General features: G+C 34.1%; 2 protein-coding genes across 3 annotated transcripts in view; one reads left to right on the plus strand and one right to left on the minus strand.

Annotated features, from left to right (window-relative positions):
- The window catches only part of LOC118441289 (uncharacterized), a 176,949-nt gene extending 169,127 nt beyond the window's left edge, over window positions 1-7,822 (minus strand). For both annotated transcript variants that reach the window (XM_035865473.2, XM_085660235.1), the window contains exons 1-2: window positions 7,774-7,822; window positions 6,349-6,476 (exon numbers count right to left, since the gene is read on the minus strand). The gene's annotated coding sequence lies outside the window, so the exon portion shown is untranslated. The remainder of the gene's footprint in view (window positions 1-6,348; window positions 6,477-7,773) is intronic.
- Lar (tyrosine-protein phosphatase Lar) overlaps window positions 1-16,193 on the plus strand; it is a 494,163-nt gene that overhangs the window by 55,988 nt on the left and 421,982 nt on the right. The window lies entirely within an intron of this gene.

Here is a 16,193-nt window from a genome sequence, read left to right on the forward strand (position 1 = left end):
TAAATATTCCCATCTATATGTTTTACATCGAACACGTCGGACGACCGAACCAGTGAAATTCCTTTTATATTGGAATTTTCAATCGCGTTCTATCGTCCTTCCATACGTCGGCCCTTTGATCGTCTATGGAAGGACTTGAAGAAAAAGAAAAGAAGAAAGGTCATACGATATACGCATGAATGTATCATAGGTATCTAACTCTATGAGAATTTTCTTCGAAGAGAATAATCTCATCTCGTACTAGAATGGACACACCGAGAAAGGATATGATTCGTGAGAGGCTGCTGCATTGAGAAAAGTCAAATCCCTCGTCAAAAAGGAACGAAAAGGATAGAACGTTTGGGAATGCTGATCGTCCAAGAAACACCACTGGGAATGTCACCATGAGACAGCTCGAAACGATATGTATTCCTCCTACTGTGCCCTAGAAACGAGAAAGAGAAAAAGAGAAGGTAGAGATGAAGCGAGAAAGAGAGAAAGAGAGAGAGAGAGAGAGAGACATATGAGTCTTCTTCAAGTATTTCGGCACGATTGATGATCAGGAACCAAAATACATTCTCCTGCCAATGGCGTAAATACCAGTGGCGAGAGTAAGTTCGATCGATTCTTCACCAGAAACTTTTCTTGGAAACGACGATCTTCTATTCTAAGAACCATCGGTCATTGTTCTCTCAACCGAACGAAGTTACGAAAAATTCATAGATAATTATTTAAAGAGTTTCAATTAAATCAATTTATTTTTAAACTTGTACGAATGTCATGTATAATAATAATCGCTTATAATATAATCATTTACAATCATTCTCATTAATATCGGGAATTATAGATTCATATCGATTTAATCATGAGGAAATATTTGATGAATTGCGCTTGAAGAAATTTCACGTCTTTTCTCTCTCTCTCTCTCTCTCTCTCTCTCTCTCTCTCTCTCTCTCTCTCTCTCTCTCTCTCTCTCTTTGTGTTTATATATACATATATATATATGCATGTATGTATGTTTGTATGTTGTATGTATATATAGATTCTAATATTGCTTACGCCAATGGTAAAAAAGAACGATAGAGAAGACAAAACGGAAAAGAGAATGTACGAACGAATAGAAGTGAAAGGAATAGAGGAAAATATAGCCATGTTGAAAGAAGAACAAACGCGAAGAGGAGACGCGGATTCTCATTCGTGTCCTCTTACACAAGTAACAAAAGTAAGCGAATTCGCAGACGTGCGCACATAGAGAGACTCGGAAGAGGATAAGCGAACGAGAAGAGAACGTTTGCACACTATTTCCACGTACAGCTGGCTCATCAATCATCAGAGTTTAGAGTCGGACACGTAATTTCCGGGGCGTGGGATTCGTTCGACGTACGCGTCCGTTCGGGCACGGTTTCGATTGGCCGATGGCAGCTATCCCGGCAACCCGATTGGCTGCGTCTCCCTACCAGACCATGATTTATGAGCCCTACTACGTTCGTTAATATGCCCGGTGATCGGTTCGAACGAACCGTACTCGTCGAACTCGCGCTAAGGGACCTACACCTACCAATACTAGAGAAGAGTTACATTTCGATCTACGATGACCTTCGGAAAACCTTGGAATTCACGGAAAATGTTCCTCTTTCCTATTTCGCACCAAACTAACTCTAATTCGTCGACGTGAACATGCCGTAGTAGGTTGGAAAGTTCCTATGCGCGGATAAGGAAAAAAAAACCAAAAAAAAAAAAAAAAAAGAAGAAAAAGTCACAGATTCAAATCTATCATTTCAATCGTTATTCCGTACCGACGCCAAAATTCTACGCTTACGATATTGTTTCGGGAAAACGTCAAACACTGTGACACGAACTTTTAGAAAATACGAACTAATTTCCATTTGGATGCGAGCGCGTTCTCTCGTATCAGGTCTCAAGGAATAAAAAAAAAAAAAAAAAAAAAAAAAACAAGGAAAAAAAACAAAAAAAAAAACAAGTGAAAACGAATAAGGATCCTTCTCAAGGCCTTTAATGAAGTTTTTATTTGTTCTTGAGAATACAAACAAAGAAGAAAGAGACCGTTCCTTCGAAGTTTAGCAAATGTTTATCTTCATACCACCCTACTCTCTCTTTTCCTTTTATTTGATTTAACGTCCAAGAACTCTTAAATAAACTTCGCGTTTCTAATATTACATACGTTTAATCTTACGATGAATAAAAAAAAAAAAAATATTATTTACAAACGGGAAATAGAAGTGAATATTCCATGAACGATATCAGGGTATTAAGTGAACGTAAAGATGATATTATCGCGATTAAAAATAAATTAAACCAAATTGGATAATAAAGTGACGAAAACAAACGCATAGCTATTTAATCCCTGGCAGATTCTCTAATCGCTCTTAATGAGCCGGTACGATCGACGAGAACGGATTATTCCTGATGCGAGCAGTTATACCACCGTCTTCAGATAGGATCACGGTTAACGACGTTAATGACTGCGATTCAGTAGGATCATGGAACACGATACCATCGAGGAAAGGGTAGTCGTCTAGTTGGGGTAAAACGAAGAAGCTTGGAGAGAGAGGAAAAGATGAATGAGAGGAAGAAAGTAATTACACCGTTACTATCTGTAACTGTAAAAATCGATACTAACGTTTCCTCTGTATATTTTTCGAAATAAATATACATATACATATATATTATATATATATATATATGAAAAAAATTGTGAAGAAAATTAAAAGTAAAAACTGAAAGAATTTATCTCAAGCGTACACTGAAATATTCAATTATTAGTTCGATAATATTTATGTTATATAATTTAAATAAATCGCAAAGTAATACCGATTAGCAGCAGATCCCACCACATGGAGCTTGCTGCAAGCGAAACCCCGCGGGCAGGAATTACATATTAATTAATCGCGTTTAATGAACGTTCTTTCCACTCGATGTAAATCGATCGAAGATGCATCAACCATCAACCTCTCCTCTTCGAGACAAATTGTTTATATACCTTTTACTATGATCTTAAATATAATTATTTAATATTATTTTCTTTTATATATATAATTAATTCAATTTTAAATATAATTAATTTAATAATATTATATATATATATATATTATTTTTTTAATAATAATCTTTAGTCAATAGTCTTAATAATAATCTTAAACTAAACGTACATCAACAAACTAAAACAAAGCAAAAAAGAAAGTCGCTTTTCTATCTAAAAAATCTAAAAAAAATATATATATATATAACTAAATTAATAAATACATAAAAACAATCGTGATAGGCACCTGCAACAAAATATTACATACATATACGTAATTATAAGAATGAATAATTACTTTTTAAGTCTTGGCTAAATTAAAAAAATATATTGAATTGTATTTATTCTAACGAATGATCGCCAATGTATTATTTATATGGAAATAGATATAAAAAGAAAAAAAAAAGAAGTATATTTAATATTTTCTGTCTGCCTTCAGAAATGCAAATATATTGATACATATATATATATATATATATATATATATATATATATATATATATATATATAGCTATCCATTATAAGCGTTTAAAATTTGTACGAACGAAATAAAGATAATAACAATTAATTTAATCGTTCTATTTGAGGAAATCGATTATACAATCGTCAAATTGTCGTTCCCAGAATAATCACTTGACACAAAAATAAAAAATATTTTAATCATATAAGATATTATTATTTTATAAATGGCTAAAAGCATACGATGTTTCACGTACTTTTGATGTGTGTGATAGATGCAACTTTCGATAGATGCTTATCTAATCCTAGCTTTTATTTTTTATGAGAGTGAATCAATATTTATTCCAATGATTCTACATTATGGGATATAATAATAAATAGAAAGTGGAATAAAAAATTTTAAATATTACTTTTACAATAAACGAAGTATGTAATTATCAACATGAACTAATATAAAATTTAATCCGTAATATCTATCTCTCTCTCTCTCTCTCAAAAAAAAAGATCATAAAAACGAATAAAGCAAAAAATGTAATATATTAACAAGTGTTACTATATAACTTTAATAATATTTAATTAATTTCTGAATAATATATCGAGACGTGATTGCAACCATGTTCTACTCTAACTAAATAATAATGCATCTTTTAAAGAAGATGAAATGATTCATAATCTCCAATTGTAATAACTTCTATAGACGAGCAAAAATGACTACGTGGCGAAATGATAACAATGTGATAAGACGATGAACCATTCTTTGAAGATTCGAATATAGTAGGAACATTTAAAAATTGACTCATCTCTCAACAGTTGCCCTCTTGAGCCACAAATTATGGGGGCCTTTTCGGCATATAGCCTCTTCTTTGCTTCGTGCCCTAACCACTGCTATCGGGCATTCCCTGTTATTAAAAAAAAAAAAAAAAAAAAAAAAAAAAAAAAAAAAAAGAAAAAAGAGAAAACTAAAAATAAAAAGTGTGATTATATATTTTACGAACTATTTTAGCCTGTGGACGATCAATGGATTCGAGAAATCCATTAATCGTGCGCAATTACACAGACATATTTATACGCGAACGCCCCAGCAGATATTGAATCCGATCGATGAACCTACTACTAATCCTTCGCAATTTAAATATTAAAAAAAGTATCGAACAAAATTATAAAATCTACGATAAATTTTATTGCTTTAAAAATTGCAAAATTTGAAGGGTTAATATACTTAATATTAAATTTATCCAACATGTTGAAAAATCTTTGCTAATTTGATAGAAATGAATTTTGTAAAAGCGAAGACATTTAAACGATTTAATATCGATATATCTGTAAATGCAGAGCGTCAGCAAGATACGAAAATAAAAACAGATATGCTAAAAAATTCTAAAATTTGCTGAAACTTTGCAAATACTTGGAAACGAGATTTTCAACTTCTAAAGTGAGCAGTCCTTTTTATTCTTTGGACTTTATCCGGTCCTACCTACTTAAAAATTAAAAGGACATTCACACGGAAGTATACTACCTACCTATTTATACCTATATATGAAAAAAATAGCAAAACATTTATACCAACACATACATTCCACGATTCTCACACATACCGCCAGGGTGCAAAAGCCTACACTAGAGAGTATGTCCCGGGACACCTCCGACACCCTAGCTCAAACGCGTATAACTTTTAACTAATTAGGGATACGTACCAATTAGCTGAAATCGACTGTCAGAATTAATGATTATTTACATTAAGGTTTTACTTTCAATACAAATACTAATAGGTACTAGTATATAAACATAATAGTTATTTTATCCATTATCATATATTTAATTCAAAACAGATTCAATATTTTCTACGTATATATATATATATATATATATATATATATATATATTTATGTATTGTTATATATATATAACAACATATAAACAAGTATTTGGAAATTACACGTAACGATGTACAATTCACCACCTAACGTACGACCACACATCCGGTGCAAGGTACATCGTGCACAATCATTAATGCAATAACAGTCGCCAAATAAAGGGAACTTAAAACTAAACCCACGCTAACTGTTTCTCACTCATGCGAATTACACCTGGGTAACCACACAGATGAGAACGCAGAAAACATGAGGGAGCAAAAACGGGAATTAGTACATTAATAGCTGAAAATCCTGAGCTAAAAAGAATGTTAACTTATAATCTACGGGCTAATGACTCTAGATTTATTTTTCTTACAAATAAAATATTTTTAATTAATTATTATGGATTAACTTTTATAAAAGACTTCGTTTTATTTTGCAATATATATATACAGCTATTAAAAATTTATGTTTATATTCTATTCAAAAAATCGCATTTTATAAGTGAATTTTCTTAACTTATAAAATAATACTTTGTCACTTATAACTCAAAGTCTACCTGTCGCGAATGCCTTCTTGTTTATTTTTTTACATATATCAATGTATCAGATATATAACTTTTGTATAAATGAACTACTGTGCAAAGCACGTCATAGGTTACATGCTGTTATAATTAAGTTGATTATAAGCCATTAGACTACTATACTAATTTTATAAAAAACTAAACAAATTATAGAGTGCACATAATTATGTGCTGTTAATTATTAATATTACCGCGTTATAACAAGAAGACCCTATCCTGAGCTAATATACATACAAACACATATATATAAGCATGCATAATATAAAAAATACACAAAGGCATGTGCCACTCGCGAGTAAACCCACAAGAGAATTTACTCACGGTCGTGCTCGTCAATTATCTACTTAAAAAATTACAACCAGTAACTCGTGCCGATTTGGACCTTTCATCCTCGACATGATGAGCACCAGAGGGATTTCAATTTTTTCACTCACTACTTATGAAGTTCCCTGATGGCTCCAAAACACTCGTCCGCATAAAAAGTTGGTTGAAAATATGTTAGGTCAACATCAAATTTAATTGAAATTGCTGTTGGTTTATTTGGTTCAATACCAATAATGATCTGGAATGATATAAATTAAATTGTTATTATATCTCCATGTTTTGATAGTAAATTGTGAAATAATTAGATATGAAATTTTAAAATTTGCCTTTTAATAGACTTATACAGAAAAAGTGTACTATTCCATCCTCCATGATATACTGAATAATATATCATATTTATATATTAATTTCCGTATGAACACTGAATTTAATTTATGTATATATATATATATATATATATATATATATATATATATATCTTTACTTTTAATATTTAATTATAATCTGTGCGACTGCCAGAAAAAAAATCTTTATGCGTACAAACACTGACTCTATAACTACTTTATATGTAGTCATCCAATGCATGTACTTAAATATTAATATTATTCCCAAAACACATGAAACTTTAATTTATCAAACAAGTACTAACTCTACTTCATAAAATTTTATTGACTGTAATTTTGATGAAAAATATACTATGAACAAACATTGACTCAATGACTGCCCTGGGTTAGAAATTATAATTACATGAAATTAACTGGAAATACAAATGCATTATACAACAAGAAATAACAAATGTTTTTACAAAGTACAATTTCTGTATATCATTCTTGAAGGCAGTAAGAAGTATTGTATAATAAATCAATTAAATATCAAATTAAAATTATTAACGTTTTATTAATTAAAGCAATTTTATTGAATGTAAAGAGTCATATGCCAATGTGGAGACCATTCTATGTTACATGGAATAAAAATTATACAAGAGAGAAAACATGTTATATCTATGACTATATGGACTTACAATACTGCATTGAAGAATTAAAAATAAAAAGTGATTACCACAGTATTCTGGGTTGATCTATTCTTTTTTGTAGAATAATAGAAATAACTAAAATATATAAGATCATTATATTAGTACAGAATACAATAGTTGTGTAATTGGTCCACACACACACACACACACACAGACACATGCATTTGCGTGTGTATTACATCATATATGACATATGTATATGAAAAGGAATATATTATAAAAAATTCGATTGGACAAGATTATCCAATTATTAATTATTATCTTGAATCTAATTAAAGCTCGAGAGAAGTGTCGAAATTACGATAATAAAATCCGAAAATTCAAGAATAATTATGACGCCATTACTGAGGCGATTGAATATCGAGATACCGATTTTATTTTCGTGGATATTTCGTAAATTCGATGATGACCCAATTTGCGAACAATAGCCCTTGAAAATTGCATTGTAAACAATCGATTGATATATAAAATGGCACTGTATGTTATAAAAAATACTAATTACCTGTAATTAAAACGACGACGACGTGAATTCCGTGATACCTTGATAGCTGTCAAAAATCTAACATGGCGGAGCCAATCGGAGTAAACTACGATTTTGAACGCGCATGCGCGATACGAGAAAAATGTATTTAAACGCGCTCGTATTTGAATTGATTAATATGCATAATTAAATTCCTAATGCAAAGTTGATTTAATTTTTATTTTTTTTAATATTTCTAACCTTTAAATTTATCTTCATTCACAGCTTAACCAATATTGTAGATATTCTAAAAGATTCTTGCATTGATGGATAGTAAAATATAGAAATTTTTAAAATACTTTATTCAATGATTTAAATAGACAATTTCTCGATAATTAAATGATCGACGTCGGGTCTTGGTTAAAAAAAAAGGTATCAGATAAATATGCACACATCTGTTTTCGTACCTTTTTTGTGCTATATAGAATTAAACAGGAGCATACACTTATGCAAATCCTTGAAATCTAGTCGTCGAGCCTTCACAAAAAACTACTCCGTTAATCCCTGCATACATACACATCAATCTATCTAATTCTCTCTCTCTCTCTCTCTCTCTCTCTCTCTCTCTCTCTCTTCCTCATACATGTATATGTGTACACATAAATTCTTCGAGTAGAGTCGACGACGAGTAGGTATACATAAAAAAAAATTGTCGAGTTCGATGCACCGCGCTTGCTGCACGAGCATCGCTGACCTATATAATTTCTTGGAAATGGCCACGGACTTGCCGATGCTTTATCATAAGATAAATCGTTTTTCGCTTGTTAAAAAAGAAAGCATGCATAGCGATATATTGAAAAAACAAAATAAAAAAAAGAACAAAAAAAATATCAACGAATATTTACAGTTTTGTTTAAAAATTATTCGACGCATACTTTTCCATTCTATCGAAACGAATCATTTTATTTCTATTTTTGATATGATTTTCGATTCATTCGATTTACAGAATAATACGACCTTCGATCCAAGTAGGTAAACTATGAAAGATAGAGAACGAAAGACTCAAGAGTATAAGGCGCGAAGCAAGGGCGGTTACGAGCTAGATCTCCCTTGTTACGACGGGAAATGATTATTCACCCTCTTACGCCTTCACTCGACAGCTTAGCCCCGACTACGTGCAACTACTCTGACGTTGAACGAACGTTTCCACTTACAGACAGAGGAAGACCAGCTTTATCTATCGCGACTCTAGAAACGATTCCGAATCGGTCGGACATGATGAGGTGCAAATCGACTAATTCTAATGTTTCCTTCCTAATTTTGATTGAGTTTAAACAATATTATCAAACGCTTAAACGATTCAAATCTTTTGAAAATATTTATAATTTTTATATCGTAAATATATTTTTAGCTCGTAACGGACATCTATAAATAGATAGTTTCAGATTTTATAAAAAAAAAATAAAAAAAAAAAAAAATAAAAAAAAAGAAAAAGAATACTTTTAAAAAATTCGTTCAATTTGGAAATCGGAAATCTGCTAATAAAAAATTTTAAATCGTTTGATCTACCAAAGTGGAATAATACTGAAATAAAAACGTAAAAACATAAAAGGTAGATGTGACAATTTTGCCTCAGGTGAAATTCTCTTTCTCTCTCTCTCTCTCTCTCTCTCTCTCTCTCTCTCTCTCTCTCTCTCTCTCTCACGAGTGTATAGAGATATTTTCTCACGCTTCGATCGTGATACCGTGCAGCTGCGACTCAATGTTAGAGGATTACCTCGTCTGAGGTTCCGTTGCTTTCCTATTTATCACTATACGCTTCGCAGACTCCGACGTAGATACATACATACTTACAAAGACGGGAACTCTTCGGGTAGAAATAGAAGAGACAGGGGAGAAACGGTAAGACCGCTCGTATGTACAATGTTTTAAGTTGATTCCGTTAAGAGAGGAAACGATAGTCGAAGAGAAATGTACGACACCTCGGTTGGTTGCTATCGATTTCAAACGAACCAGAAAAAGATACATTAGGCTCTTATCTCGTCATCCCATTAACGGTACTATCGTAAATTTGTAAAAGATAAAAATTCATAATTTATCCGACAATGATATGTAAGGAATTTTAATAAAATCAATTTCAAATCGTCACGACATCGTCTCGTTCGTCAGATCAATCGAAGATTGGACGTTTTATCAATTCAAATATAATACAGAAATAGTATCGTCGTAATAAGAATTATATTCGATACCGATATTAAACTACGTCGATCTTTTGCAGAATATTCTCCTCGTAGAATTGAATCGAAGGAACGAGAGGTTGTAAAATAAAGATATTATTTCTTATCTTCCTATTTCGTCGTGCGTAAGAAGTATCTTCTTCCATTTGCAGTTGAGAAGAAAAGATCAAAAACGTAAAGTCGTCACGAAATTGCTAAACCGTAAGAAATGGCGAATACTTTATTTCTCCCCGTTTAAAATCCTTTGTGGGAACTCTTGTGGAAAAAGGAAAAGGTGTAATTTGAGCACCACTGAAGCCGACGATGCAGCAACGATACAAACTGGAAGCTTACCCCGGAACTAGCGCGCACTGTAGGGTATGTTCCGGGGGAGGCTCAAGGAGCCTCGAGTTCATTATTTATAGTCCAGCCTTACGAGCATGGAATCGTACTACCATCCTCTCTTCGTAGGGCAGAACAAGGAAACGATGCAAGCACGAGCCACAGTGCATCGGCTCTCTCCATTCTCCTATCCCCACATCGTAGAGCCGACGGTGAACGCTATCCCACTAGGTTCTCCTTCTTCACTCTCGCTAGTATTATAAACTAGTTTGAACCGTTCACGACTAGTAACGTTACCCACCGAGTGTGTCTCGAGACAGTATTACTAGAACCACCCTAGAAACGTTCTCTCGAGCATGAGATCCTCTCCTTTCGAATACATAGATATATAGGTATGTATATACCTCTATATATATATATATATATATATATATATATATATATATACACGCATGCGAGAACGCGTATGTACAACAGTGGACAATAATAGCTCATGTTGAAAATTTTCTCTTTCTTCGACCTAGCATCATTTTTCTCCTTTATTTCTCTGTTTTATTATGAAATAAAAGATATTGTTTTCTTAAGATTCTTTTTCTTTTTCTTTTTGTTTTTTTTTTTCTTTGAGTCAATAATAATAATCATTCATCTCGTATTGCTCTTTGGTTAAAGTTAAAAACATATAAACATTTAATGTAATATCTTCATTTATACTGGATTTTTAAAAATGTCCAGAGAAAGTCCGAGAGTTTCAAAAAGCAAGACACCAGGGCAACGACCTATGACGACAGCGTGCATTTAGATGGACCACTGCTCTTTCTCTCTCTCTCTCTCTCTCTCTCTCTCTCGTATCCACTGTCCCCTTTGCTACGCTTTGTCTCGGTGAGCTTCCTGCCGCGGGCAAGCATCGTTCGAGCAAGAAATGGCCGACCGTTTGTCCAGTGTCCCTCTTCGCCGATGCGAAGGGAAAAGAAGAAGTTAGAGCCGCTCGCTAGCTCGTTCGTTCACTTGCCCGCTCGAGTGGACCCCAGCGGCGAACCTTCGCTCATGTTTGTACTCCCGGAATTTCTTGCGCACCGCTTACGAATCTCCTAAGGGACGTGCAAAGTGCCATCAGCTGACAATCGTGCAAGCTTTGACTCCTTTTTTCTAACTTTTTCTTTCTTTTACCTTTCTCTCTCTCTCTCTCTCTCTCTCTCTCTCTCTCTTCCTCTGAGAATGTCAGAATAAATACTAATAAATCTTGATTTTCTAAATTCTTAAAACCATTTCTTTGCGTTCCTAGAAAGAAAAGAAAATAAAAGAAAAAAAGAAAGAAATAGAAAAAAGATAATACATTAAATCAATTGTAATGTGATCAAATGCAACCTGAAATAATCCGTAGATCTTTGAAAGATTACATTAATCATAGTCGAAGAGAAACAATCGATCGTCGAACTATCAGCGATATCAGCGAATCTATCAGCGATAGCTGTCGGTCGAGGATGATTTCTCTGAATATCGTCCTGCGTCGATGATTTCGCGTGCATCGATGCATTAAACGCCGGTAGCATTGCCCGTCTTCGGGCTAATAATTTGATCGCTTCCGGCGGACATAGAATCGGACCTATTTGCAACCATGACCAGAGTACCTGTTCGTGACAGCCTTTGACGAATACTGTAAATAGATTTGTATGTTTCCGATGCCGAAGTCACGCAGAACGCGTATAGATCGAGTTTAATTGGATTCTCGAATCGATTCGACATCTATTAAGAAGAGAAAATCCATTGTTTCGAATATCGATGATCGGTTTTTTCCAACTTTTTATATCATATATAAAGATAACATTTATATATATTTATTAATATATATATATATATATAGTTTTTTTTGCCCTTTTTGGGAGATTAGACTTGAGAAAGAACACGTTCATAAAATACGAAAATTATACTTACATACATATATAAACAGATCCGTTTTGATCCGTTTATTTTCGCTGGAAAATAGCGACGCTTAAGAGAATCCTACGATATTTTCAGGAATGGCCGCTTTTGCTCCTTCCGTCTAGTCTTCTTCTCTTTTACACTCATCCCTCTCCTTCTCAAACTCGTTTCTCCCCTATTCTGTCTCCTTTCTGACTGTGCTTACCCTTGGAGCGCCGATAAACTTTCAAAGTGCACCACTTTATCGTTTCGTCTCATTACCGAGACAATGAGGGAAGATAGCGTTTCACTAACTAAACGAAAGATGAGAGAAAAAGGAAGATTTTTACTAAGAGACAATGTCGCTCGAATATTTACGTGGTTCTATCCGTTGTTTCCCCTCGTCATTTTCGATCTTTATATTAAGAAAAGTACGATGTAACATTTGCATATCTAATTCCGTTTTTTTTTTTTTATCTTTTCTTTCTTTTCTTTTGCAAGAGACACTAGGTGATTCGAATTGAAACAATGCCGAACGATATAGTTAAGATTTAAATCTAACGAGATATCGTAAAAGTCTTGTTATTAGATTTTCGTGATGTTTAGGTAAAACGGATTTACTTTCATCCATAGTCGATTCACGACTATGGAATGGCTCAAAGCCATCCATGGTCAGGGAACTTATTGTTGCAGTATGTCGCATGGTGGAGTGCTTCCGTTCTAACGTTAAGTGGCACGGATTTAGACACCCGTTGTGAGCAAACAACGTATCTACAAACAGACCGAGAAACTCGGCTAAAGCTACACAGAGGCGCGACGAAGCAGCACAACCTGGGATTCCCTTCAAACCCCTCCAACTACCAAATCTCGTTCCCATACCTCTTTCCTTCTATTCTCCTTGTTTGCAAGGAGCACAATATTCACGAAGAGAGCTCATCCTTCTTGCAACTTTGTCGTAGCTTTCGGGCCACTTAACGAAAGCTTTCTCGTAAGAATATTTTCTTGGGTGAAAGTAAACGAGTTCCTTCAATTAGAGTGACAATCGTCGCGTTCGAGAGGAATCTTGTGGTATAGCCACAGGTATGTCCCACAAGAGTAACGCGATTAATCGATTCTTCTCGTATTCATCCACGACCTCTCATCGATCAGCAAGCGTAGACCGTAATATTAATATTTTTCTCGGTAAACGCAACCGCATTAACCGCGGGACAAGCCGCGACAATTGGCAATTAGAGCATCATTAATATCGTTGCTAGGCGAGATTTTAGCTGCACAGCTGCCGATCGAACGTGAAATTCTACATTTCAAAGGGCATGCAATATTATTATGATAATGTACGATGAAGTCTATAATAAACGTATCAACGACTTTCTCTTCTCTTCGAAAAACAATGGGCAAAGCTCGAAATGATTTCGTTTGATTTACCGCAATGCTCCTTTGTTGCGTATACTCAGAGGGTCGAGCTTTCGTGACGACGTAACGAGAAAGAGATAGAGAGAAGTAGATTCTACTCGTCTCTATAAAATCTTTTCACGATTTTCGGTTGCCTGCGGGATCACGCAAGCAACGATGCCCTTCGCTTTGTCCAATTCCTATCTAGTATCCGCAAAGGCGTCGACTAAGTGATTTTCGTCGTCAACAATCTAGAATTATTACTATTGTACCTTTTAACATACAAATTCCTATCGTAATATACTACTATTAAAATGTAATCTCATAAAAAAAAATGTTAAAAAAATAATATTATTCCAGATCCCTATGGACAATACGTTTTTATTAGATCAAATTAGACATCTTACGCCATTGCATTGGCGTGCAGCTAACAGTTGGCGTGACTTCCGGCGGAGGCGCTGAACCCCGGAAACCAATCGTAGCCTCCGCCAGACCGAATCATTCGCGCTTCTGTGGTCAAGCGATTCACGATCGGTCACTCGACTCTCCTATATATTCGTTAATGGTTTCTCAAGATAGAAATTGCTCGACCATTGGCATTCTATATCGAAAATATTTATCGTGAATATAAATTCTTAGAGAATGACAGATGCCAAATGAAATCTTTCCTGATTTGATCTTTAAAATGAAATCCCCCTATTCTTTTTCTTCTTCTTCTTTTTGTTTTTTTTTTCTTTTTTTGTTTACTTTGTCATCATTTCCTTTTTTTTTTGTCTCTCTTAAGATCATCAATTAAAATGAAATAAATATGTGCCATCTGCAGACGAATTTTTCATTATTCTCAAATTACAATGCCGAGAACGTCCGTCGGCATTTATTCATAAATCCCGAACAATTAAATTCCATTTCAATGAGAAAATTCCCGAGCGATAAATATTAATTTACGGCTGAAGTCTCACAATAAATCTATTATCCGATTTCTGGCTTGTATCTTGGATCGAGTTTAAGTCCACAGAGATGAGAGATGGTTCATAATTCGTTGGTATTTTTATCGTCATTCAATACGTATATTCGAATCCTAAGGAGAACGATAGAAAAATTCAAGAGAGAAAGGGTAGAAGAATGGATAAAGAAAGAAACTGATTAGGGATGGAAATGGACGAAGGAAAAAGGGAGATAGAGATATAGAGTGAGAGATATAGAGTGATAGAGAGACAGATAGAGAGAGAGAGAGAGAAACCAGGAGATATCGACTCGCTTAGGTGGTGGATTATCGATTCTACCCACCTACTAGGCTGTCTCCGTTCGTCTGACATTGCCTGAAGGGCCGTCCTTCTCTTCCTCGTCCTCCTCCTTTTCCTCCTTCCCTTCCACCGCCTCCACCTCGTCGTCGCATATCGATATTCGCAATCTCGCAATGCTTGGAATCGCACTGATGCAAAAATCAATGAACCAATAACCGAGACCGGACTGTCTGTTTCTTTCTATCCCTTCTATCTGCATTTTTATTTTCCTTCTCTCTTTCTACGAGTGCTTGTATGAATTCGTTGGAAAAAACTCTCTATACACGGGGGAACCTGCTTTATCTTTTTCTCTTTCATTCCTGAATATAACCACTGTTGTTACTTCCAGGAAGAAGTCATTGTTAAAAAAAAAAAAAAAAAAAAAAAAAAAGAAACAGATAAAAAAATAAAAAAATAAACAAAATAAAAAGAAAAAAAGAAAAACAAGAAGAGAAGAAAGAAAAAGTTGTCTGTAGAAAACGGGGAACAAGAAAAAAAAACATGAACAAGAGAGATCGTATCGTCACGTCAAATTGTTGCAAATTACATTTATGCTTTTATACATATATTTGCATACGAATGGGCGTACGTGTGTATTTACATTACGTGTATATAAAATGACAAAAAAAAAAAAGAAAAAAGAAGAAGAAAAAAGAGAAAAATATTATAAAATTATTTTCACACAGCTGTTACAACCTTGGTAGTGAAAGCAAATACGAATTAATCCTTTACTAATTGGTTTTAATTCAAAATATCAAGTGAATTCAAAAATAAGCTAAATTTTTCCTAAAACCCTGTCAATATTGAAACGTGAACAATATTAAAAAGGGGTTCTTTAAAAATCGTTTAAAGGAAGAGGTGAAGGAAACGAGAAAAAAAGGCTCAGAATCCAAAGTTAAAGTTACGAAGCGACGATGCGTAATCGTGAGGAAATCCGGGAAATGAAAGCGAGCCATTTTCTTCCTTCCTCCGATTTCCAGTGGATCGAGCGTGGATCGGCGGATTAGGCAAAAGGGGTGACGCGAAAGTTAGGTAGGAAGTTTCATTGGGGTAGAGCGATGGGTGGCGCGGGGGAAAGTGATGAAGGGTCCAGAAAAGGGCATTTGGAAAATCGATGCTCACAAAAAAGAGCGTACTATACGAAAAACTCGCTCTGTTCGGTGATCCTCTCAAAGTAGCCTCTTTTCTTTTTTCTCATGTTTTTTTCTTATGTTTCTCATGCTCCTTTTAATCAAATAAATCTGTATTATCATATGTATCTCGTTCGTTTCATTCGTCATTTCATAAACTCTTTTTACTTTTTCGACCTATGTTTTTTTTTTTTTTTCTT

The sequence above is a fragment of the Vespa mandarinia genome, chromosome 11 (genome assembly GCF_050613455.1).
Source record: "Vespa mandarinia isolate Hongniang chromosome 11, ASM5061345v1, whole genome shotgun sequence".
Lineage (NCBI taxonomy): Eukaryota > Metazoa > Arthropoda > Insecta > Hymenoptera > Vespidae > Vespa > Vespa mandarinia.